The sequence below is a fragment of the Triticum aestivum genome, chromosome 2A, assembly GCF_018294505.1.
Source record: "Triticum aestivum cultivar Chinese Spring chromosome 2A, IWGSC CS RefSeq v2.1, whole genome shotgun sequence".
Taxonomy (NCBI): Eukaryota; Viridiplantae; Streptophyta; class Magnoliopsida; order Poales; family Poaceae; genus Triticum; species Triticum aestivum.
Window position 1 is genome coordinate 99025465 of NC_057797.1, and position 10360 is coordinate 99035824.

The following is a 10360-nucleotide window of genomic DNA, read 5'->3' on the forward strand; positions in this document are numbered from 1 at the left end:
CCATGTGTGTTGGTCCCTCTTCTCCACCATCATCGACATGGTCGCGGCCCGAGATCTGCCTGCCACATAACGCGCGGGAGCCTCCGCATCCGCGGCGCGCCACTACTCCACCGTTGGGAACAGTCATTACCGTCGTCGAAGAAAACGAAAGGGAAGAAGGAAGGAATCGGCGATGGAGCGACCATGTGGGGAAAGAAATGAGGTAGGAGTGGGGGAACAAGGGAGGGAAGACAGAGGAGTGAGGGAAGGGGCATGCATTCCCAATGATGGTCCTTTTTCCCGAACGAAATAAAAATCTGGTGTGGCTAATTTCTCTTGCCCTAAGATTCATACTTGGAATCAACGGCACAGGAGATGTTCACTCCCAAATCCTAAATATCCGACGTATTATTTTTATCGGTTCTGAAAAGAGAAAATCTTGAATAGCGAGTTGAGCTCAGATGGTTATATTTCTTGTGGTGGAACCAACCCAGCAGGGTTCTAGTGCTAGACTTAGCATTGATGGTCGATTTTTTTTGTGAATTTATTCCAGGCCTAACGACAATGTGTGTTTAGTGAAAGAAAACATTCTCGTCGACTACGAAGGCGTGTATGGTGACTTCATCAATTTCAAAATGGTGTGCCGGCTCAGTTTCTCGGGGGGGGGGGGGGGGGGGGGGGGGGGCTCATACACAGGTAGGATCTACGTGTATGCGTTTATAAATGTGAGTTATGTGCATATGTATGAGTGTCTGTGCTTGTACTGTGTTGTAAAAAAAATCAGGAAGGGCCGCCACCCATTTTAATCGCTTCCATCACGTCTGTAACTGGTGCAGTAGTGATCGAACTAACGGTTGGTACGTACGATGCGGCGATCGAGGTGTAGCACCCAGATCTAGCCCATCGACAATTTAAGCATTATATATATCATTCGAGTTGGTGCACGATCAATCCATCATCCATGCATGGATCCAGTGGCGAAGCCACAGATGAGCTATGTAGTCCATTGACTACACATCTTTCTGCAAAAAAAACGTCCTACAACAAATATACATCATGCAAAAGAAAAAAAAAACCCATACAAATGCATACTCTTGACTACACAAGATTCAATTGACTATGAGGCGTCGGTTTGCACGATTATAGGGCATGCAAGAAGAGTTGCGCGCTCCCCGATCCATGATTTGTTCAGTCAGACGAGGTATAAGCAGTATTTTTGTCATTGCGTACACCACCGTCCAGCGTCCAGCAAATCCGCCAGTGGCCGACAAGCCCTCTTGAAATGATCGAGATGTCTTTACCATGTGCTGTGGAGTAAATAAACAGCTCGCCGGCGAAGAGTAAACACGTACTAGAGGCAAGTTGATGTACCGGAGTTACCACCGATCAGGTTAAGAATAATACAGGAGCGACATGAATTATTGCTCGGAATGGAATGTGCTAACCTAACCTCAGTCAGGAAAGAAAAGCCTATCCATGCATGATCCATCCACGCTGTCTTGCATGGAGCTGCAGAAACCCAGTCGTCCCAGCCAGATCAGATCTGCACATGCCTACATCACCATTCAAGCCTAGATTACCAACCCGGTTTCCTTGAAGTCAGCGCTCCGGAGCTCTATTGGATGTATGCTGAGTTGTGCTCGCATGTTCCTAGAGACAGGGAACATGCTCTGCCGGCAAGACAAACCCCTGCCAATTCTTCTCCACTCCCGCGCATATAAATGGACGTGCCGAGGAGCAGCGACTCCACACCTCAACCACACACACTGCAGCTTCCACTTCCAGTCTCCTGCCGCCCACACACACTCATCGTCCAAGGATGGGTAGGGTTGCGATCTGGATCGCGTGTGTGCTGCTCCTGGCGGTGACATGCCAGGGGAAGGGGGCGCCGGGGCACAGGGTGAGGGTCGGGTACTACAACCGCAAGTGCCCCGCGCGGAGATCATCGTCAGGGCCGTCGTCGGCAAGGCCGTCTCCCGGAACCCCGGCCTCGGCGCCGGCATCATTCGCATGGCCTTCCACGACTGCTTCGTCCAGGTACGTGGCCGCGTACTGTTAACTGCTTGCTTTTTCATGCACGTAGATCGACGATCACGTGATTAACATTTGGCTTGTGCAGGGCTGTGACGCGTCGGTGCTGCTGGACCCGACGCCGGCGAACCCGCGGCCGGAGAAGCTCGGCCCGCCCAACTTCCCCAGTCTGCGCGGCTTCGAGGTGATCGACGCGGCCAAGGCGGTCCTCGAGAGGATCTGCCCTAGAGTCGTCTCCTGCGCCGACGTCATCGCCTTCGCCGCACGCGACTCCGCCTTCTTCCTCAGCAGCAGCAGGATCGACTACAAGATGCCGGCGGGGCGGTTCGACGGGAGCGTGTCGCTCGAGAGCGAGGCGCTGCAGTTCCTCCCCCCGCCCTTCTCCAACCTCACGCAGCTCGTCGACAGCTTCAAGGCCAAGAACATGAACGAGGACGACCTCGTGGTGCTCTCCGGCGCGCACACCATCGGCGTGTCGCACTGCTCCTCTTTCACCGACCGCCTGCCCCCGAACCCCTCAGACATGAACCCCGGCCTCACCAGGCTGCTGCAGAGCAAGTGCCCCGTCAGCCCCAACTTCACCAACGACCCCACGGTGGCGCAGGACATCGTCACCCCCAACCGGATGGACAACATGTATTACACCAACCTGCTCAAGCGGAACGTGCTCTTCATCTCCGACGCGGCCTGCCAGAAGATGCCATAGCGTGCCATAGCGTGCTCAAGCGGAACGTACTTGAGGGAGATTGGATCAGAAGATGCCATAGCTCAAGGAAAGATGCTTTAGGAGGTGAAGGAAGACCGCGGCCTGCCGCAATCAGATCATCAATCATGCCGCCTAGCTGATCCTTGTCCCGTTGTCCAAAGAGTGGGTGACAGTCCTGCTAGAAGGCCAGAAACTTAAGCACGGAGTCACAGGCATACCGCAAAAGACCTACTCGATAACCATCCTATTACGCATGGTCCATAAGGTCTAGGTCATCACCTCAAATCCTAACCAGAAGAGGCGTCTCTCCTACCGGTACGGTTATCCCGAGCATAATTATGATAGTGCATAATTATGAAAAACACAACAAGCTATAACAATGTCAACTTGGACTGGGAAAGTAAAGAATGGTTTGGCATCATCTAAAATTTTGAAACGCCTCTTGAGAGATCCAAAAGCCCTCTCTACCGTCACCCGTAGAGATGAGTGCCTAAGGTTGAATAGCTCCTTATCATTTTGGACCGGATTGTTACCCCGCTCATTCAAATGGTACCTCACACCACGGAAAGGTGGTAAGAAACCAGGCTTCGCTCCATAACCGGCATCAACTAGGTAGTACTTCCCTAGAAAGTTAAAACAAATATTGGTTACAGCGGTTTCTTAAGGCAGTAACATATGGAGAATTTATATCTAGGGCAACTTTTTACCCGGTGGTACTTGTAAGCCTCTCTCACGAGATAATGCATCAACTAAAACGGTTGCGTCGTGTGCGGACCCTTCCCAACCAGCCAACACATATGTGAAGCGGAGGTCAAAATCTACTGCCGCCATCACATTTTGAGTGGTATAGGCCTTCCTACCACGAAAAGAATGCTCCACGTCTTTGGTAACACCTGCCCGCACATGTGTACCATCGATAGCTCCAATACAATCCTATATATTGATCAGTATTAAATGGCATGTCATATAGCCTAGATAGCTAAGGAATAGTTTCTGAAATTACCTTAAAATATGGGTCGAAACAATGATTTCCTGCAATTTTTGAGGGGGTCTCCAATGATGGTGGCCTTATATAATCATTATGGAGCTCGCCTATGGCATGAAGAGCCTTTCTAAAGTATACGCTGGTTGTGCCATATGATCTACAAAAATTGGCCGAAATAACCCTGTTCCGAAGGTTATGCCCAATTGTATGCAAAAACATCGCCAATTGTTGCTCCACACTAAGATGTGCACTGTCTTCTAGCAACTTCCGATCCCTCAATATGCCACACAAGCGAAAGAAGGCAGCTCTTTCAAACCTTAGCATGTTTTTACATAACACATCACTTTGCCAAATTTTTTGGTTCAAATAATCATATCTGATTCTATCTATTTCATGCATTGGGTCTTCTCTTCCTTATTATAGCCCGAACAATGACTGCCATTGCAGCTAGTGTAACAAAAACAGCAGCTCCCCTAGCCATCCTTTTTCTCTTGTTCATCTTCATGACCATCTACAATTGATGCATAATATCAAAAATATGGCTAGCAATGACTTGTAACCATGGATCTAGGTCGTACATAGCAGCACACATTGATAGCAGATTTGGGTAACTATGGATCTGGCTACTACACACAAGCACATATATGTGACACAAATAGAGGAGGAACATGGCACACAGAGAGAAAATCTGCCTAGACATCAACATGTACAAAGATATACAAAGGAGGAGTGGAAAATGTACCGCTGCTAGTTGTCGATCCGGCCGCCTCAGCCGCTGTTACTTGTCGATCCGGCCGCCTCAGCCGCACCTCCGGTCGCTCCCTCCTCTATCGCTGCCTCGCTGGGTTGTTCCTGCCCCGCCGATGCCTGATCTCCACTCGCTGCTAGGTCACCACCAGGTTGCTGCTGCGCGCCATCACAGAGGAGAGATGGCAGGGAGGAGAGTGAAGCCGGCGCCGGAGAGGGATGGAGGTGGCAGATCGAGAGGGAGGGAGCAGCGGGAGGGTGGCGGCGTTGAGGGAGGGGAGTCGCGAGAGGATAGGGCAGAGGCGCGTGCGGGATGAAGAGGGCTCGTTCCCTGTCGTCCGCTCGATTTGGAGGCACGCCTCCGTTCCACATAATGAGAGAATATTCGGTTCCCTGGAACGGGTGGGTTATGGTTCGTTCGACTAACCGAACGCGAGAATGGGCTGTGGGAACGGGTCGGACCCGTGACGTTCTACTTGGTGACAGCAACCAAACACGCCCTAAAAGCTCGCCCAGGCCCAAGGCCTACCACTTAAGCCCGAGAGCCTCGCGAACAAAACTTTATAAACAGTGGCCACAAACATGTGAAAAAAATATGGATGACAAACTCGAGGCCCCACAAATCTGGCACATACCATCTCTAGGCTCATGCCGCTTTGCTACGTCTGTCCCGTGGGGAGGGGTCCTGCAATAGCTGCCACACAAAAATCTTGATTTTCAGCGGAAGCGACACTTTTCAAAAGAGAGTGATCCATGCAAGAGTCGGCGCATGACATAGGTCACGATATGCCAAGCCAACACAGAATAGACCTGACGGAGCTAGGCGCCAAGATACATCATCTGGTGCACTCGGCATCAACGCTGGGAAGCTAATGTCTCCTCAGGGCCAAATGTTCACCAGAATGAGATTTTCCAACTTCCATTGTGGGCGGTTGAGGTAACTAAAAGCAACAGGTCCACGCATATTAGGAACTTGCAAAGCCATGGTTCTAGCTAGAAGAGGGCCCCTTTTCAATGCCTATGGACTTGTTGGTACCCAAGCAAATATAATATTTGATCAATTGGAGAGACTTCCATAACTGGGAGCCTCTCCCTATAATCGCAAGCCAGGAGAGGGCAGCTTGTAGATATTTGGCTTTAACAAGCTGCAACCATAAGCTCCCCTGACCCGTGAGGATCCACCACACCAACCTCAGCATAAGGGCCATATTCATGTGTTGGAATGCCAGAATACATAGACCCTCTAGATCCTTAGGGAAGTATATATCGGTACTTAACCATATGGTATTTCTCGCCCCCATTTGCCGCCTACTAGAAGAAACGTGGTAGATCCTTGTCAAATGATCTATGCATACCATTTGAAAAAAAAATATACAACTCCATCATATACATGGGGAGGTTAGAGAGGCGCGAGTCAATGAGCAAAGATTTGCTCCCTTTGGAGGTGAACCTTCCAGCCACGACTCAGTCTTTGACGCGCCCCGTCCCATAAGCGGATCAAAGTCCTAGATCAGACTCCTAAATTCAGAGAGCAACATCCACAGGTCATATGTAATGATCAACATTATCAAAATTAATTTCAATGCAACTCCTAAACTATCATTGATTTCGCATTTGCCTACCTGAACTTAGGTCTATGCTTTTGGCCTCTCTGAATGTTTTTCTCATATATCTCCTCTTTCATTTCTATTCTAATAGATTATAGTAGGTGGCTCCAACGTGGCAACACAAATGGAAGCCACATTACCAATTTTGGTTAGTCCAATGGTGAACAATAGCTATATGAGAAACGAGAAAATGAAAACAAATCAAAAGAGCCAAGTGAGAAATAGTGAAAATACTTTGGAGAATTCGAGTACAATTTTCTCGAAAATAAATTAAGGTGTGTCATGCGGTGGAATTGGTGGCAAGTCGGCATTGCCGACGGGAGACCAGAATAGTTTCTTAATAATATATAGTCGTGTGCATCATCGCACAGAGAGACCAAGATAAACCCTGTTTTCCAAGAGAAAAATAATCAATTTACATGGCATTCCTATCATATATATACTCCCTTTGTCCTAGGACGGAGCGAGTATGTATTACTTTATGCCAATAAAAGGCTCTTCTCCTATTCTGCTGTGTCCTATTAATCACTTGGAGTTTAAACTTAATACACGCCAATCTATTAAGGACTAGTTTTCATAAGGACGTGCACATTGATTTATAAGATAATTTTATCTTAATCACATCCTGTAATATATAGATGACAATAAAAAATGATGTGCAATGGGTGGTATCTTAATCTTATCTGTAGTTCCTAAAAAATGTGATGAGAGATTTATTGCTAAGAGACCATCTCTTAATTAAGAGAAGACATAGTCTTTTTCCCTGTTCAAGAATTTGTCCAATTAAGGAGTTAACTAGCCGATTAATCTCTATTCTTAGAGTCATCGAGTAGCCGATAAACTTAGAAATCATCTGATTAATTGATTAACTGTCCGATTAACTTGCCAATTAGCCTATTAATTCCCTACTCGCCAGCCAACCAAGCAGCTACCAGTTAACGATTTCCTCAACAGTAATCTTTTCTTTGCTTTCTCTTTTCCCCTTCTCAACATTTATCCTACATGACACTGCTAAGATAGCACTATTGTACTACATGCCCTACCAAATTCTAACCAAGGACAGGTTGTTGTCCGTTCTCCCATTGAAAAAAAAGCCATCTCCCATCGTAACATGCATGTTAAGAGCATGTTCATCGTACATCACGTGGCAGCATGATGCACATCACAGTTCAAATCCTGGCTGAACACATATGGAATTATTTTTCCAAAAAGTCTTCGTTCATTTTTCACCGGAGCCAATCCACATTTCCTTTTTTAGTGGAGTTGTTGCAGTTTTATTCAAGTGCCCCGAGCTAACACATGCTGGAGGTACCCCGAACCATGTTTTGCATAATTTATTACTGCGATCATATGTTGATATAAACTTTTCTATCTACGCTACCTACCCTCCCCTGAAACACTCGTGGACAACTCAGCGAACTCCGTCGGCGCAGAAGCGATAGACAGGAACCCCGGCAGGATCGATGAGTTGTTCATGTCCATCCATGTTCCCAGTTGACATTGATGTTGGAAATATGAGCAATTTATCAAATAATTTTATTAAAAGAAATACTAGATAACGCATGACTAATATAGTAGAGATAAAACAAGTCATGTGTTCTGACAGAGAGAAGGTAAATAGCTTCTGCATATATGAACCGTGCGGCAGAACCTTTAACATGAAAGACAAGAACACGTACGGGACAGAGACGGGATGGGGAAGAACGTAGCAGCAGCGTAGTGGTCGGAACTTTGTGGCGAGAGGAAGAGGAGTTTCTCTTGTGTCTCTCTGGGAGGAGCGACCTCCCTTTTATAGGCGCAAGAGAAGGAGGCGTGAGGGCAGCGACGGGAGGCGTGGATATCCCTTTTATTCTCATGCTCGTACAAGTGGGGAAAGAACCTCCCTTATAAGAAGGTCCAACTCCCACTAAACTAGCAATGTGGGACTAAACTTTAGTAGTATCCTTTGACTTGCACAAATGGGCTGAGTGGGCCTCTAGGATTTATTAGAAATTTCTAAAATAGTTATTGGGCTGCCTAAAATAGACTAAATTCCAGCAATTGATCTACAAAATGCACTAATTAAAGAAGCTGTACACATGCATAGCACCAAACTTTCAGACATGGCAAACCTTGTCGTTGCCATCTTTTTGCATCGCTCGGCGCCGTGGCTACTGCTCAAAAAGCCGCTGCGCCGGCAACGGAAATGGCAGCCTACCAAGGTTCCTATCCAAGCTACGCTAGTCCGCCGGTAGCCGAAATGCCAGCCTATCCAAGCCACAGGAGCTCCCCAGCTGCTAACTCGAGCTACACCTTCCCTGCTGCCGCCCCATCACCAAGCCCGCCAACCATGGCCGCACCTACTGCTAGTCCACCGAGCCCAGCCTCTTCTCCGTCTGCGGGATGGCGGAGGCTGAGAGTCGGCTACTACAGGCGCTCGTGCCCACGGGCGGAAAATATCGTCAGGGAGGCCGTGACCGTGAGGAACGCCACGTCCAAGAACCCCGGCCTCGGTGCTGGGATATTTCGGATGCACTTCCACGACTGCTTCGTCCAGATACAGTAATTATGAAAATCCGTTCATGCATGTAACATCTAGCAAGAAAAGAAAAAAAATCTTTCTGTGCTTGATATCACTAGCTATCTCTGTTTCACAATATCTGTCATGTGCACGTGATTAGGCAAGGCATAAAACCTCATGAATGTGATCGCTAAAATTGTACTACTGGATATAATACTGCTAGTGGTAAGCCGGATCCGAATCCGATCAATTCAGATGTCAGATAAGTATTTTATTTCTTCCTGGTTTGTACAGACATGTTTCTAGCATTTGTGTCGGTGTGATGCCAGGTATTCATTAACATGTGTGTGCACGCGTGATGTTTTCTTACCGCCTTACCGGGTTGCCATGCTTCCGTCCTCCTCGACCCAACAGCGGCCAACCCAGCCGGAGAAGCTCAGCCCACCCAACTTCCCAAGCCTGCGTGGCTTCGAAGTGATCGACACAGCTAGTTGCGTAGCTAGAATTTTACAACGCCCTGTGCCAACTGTAGAGAAACAACGGTAATGATCAATCAACAAAGGAATGCGTTGCCACACACCAGGCCATGGCCAGGGTAGCCTGGGGCCTGGCTACGCCCTTGGACACAGCCAAGGAGGCGCTCGAGAAGGTTTGCCTTGGCAGGGTCTCCTGCGCCGACATTATCGCCTTTGCTGCTCGAGACGTGTCTTACTTCCTCAGCCGTGCCAGGATCAACTTCAGGATGCCGGCAGGGCGCCTGGACAGGCGCGTGTCCCTCGCTAGTGAGGCGCTTGATCCCTCCACCCTTCTTCAACCTCTCGCAGCTCGTCGACAATTTCACGGCCAAGAACCTCGACGAGGAGGACCTCGTGGTCCTCTCCGACGCGCACACCATCGGCGTGTCCCACCGCTCGTCCTTCATCGACCGCCTGCCGCCGAAGCCATCCGATATGAACCCTGCATTCACCACCCTGTTGTAGAGAAAGTGTCCGATGAGCCCCATCTTCACGAGCTATTCACCTCGGACGCGACACTGTTGTCTTCCAGACGGACAGCGAGGAAGGTGGTGGAGAACGCGTTTATCCCTAGGAGATGGGAGAGGAAGATTGCCAAGGTGATGGTAAAGATGGTGGACATCGAGCTCAAGACCGCCGCCAGTGGGGAGATCAGGAGGATGTGTAGGGTCGTCAAAAACTAGGATTGCCGACCATTTGTAGTTAATAACCAAGTGTGCAGACTGTTTTAGGTTTCCCACCAGTTTATTTTGGAGCATCCGCTCTTGTTGATTCCATGAATTTTGGTTCCTTGGTTAGTTAACTAGAAGCATGCTATTGCTCCATTCTTTGGTTAAATTAAATAGCTGGTTGAATTGTACTTGGTCACAAAGATTGTTAAAGGAAAAGCCTAAAAACCCGAAGTCAGATTTTTAGCACTCGAAAAGGAACGACTTACTGTCCATCGGATTTTTTTTTTCAAAAAGGGGGGCTCCCCGGCCTTACTGTCCATCGGATAGAGCGCACAATCTTGAAACAAATCTGGTTATCATAACTGTTCATTCCACTCTCACATTCGGGATAACGATCCCCTCACCATATTCTCTCTGTCTTCCCCTATCCACTAGCCCGCTCACTAAATCCCTCCCTCACCATGACCTGGTTGTCACTCCTACCCGGTCTGGCCGCCGCTGGCGAGCCTCCGCTTGTGTTCCTTGCACCATCCCCGCCCTCCTTACTATGGGATGTACACCATGTATCCCGATGCACACGCGAAGCTTACTACCCCACATTGTCCTCCCCCTAGCCGTC

At 48.5% G+C, this 10360-nt stretch overlaps 2 pseudogenes; both read left to right on the forward strand.

Moving 5' to 3' along the window:
• Nucleotides 1-1798: 1798 nt before the first annotated feature.
• LOC123184905 (peroxidase 2-like) lies at nucleotides 1799-3144 on the forward strand (annotated as a pseudogene).
• Nucleotides 3145-8157: 5013 nt separating this feature from the next.
• On the forward strand, nucleotides 8158-9753 carry LOC123184904 (peroxidase 2-like; annotated as a pseudogene).
• Nucleotides 9754-10360: the final 607 nt, after the last annotated feature.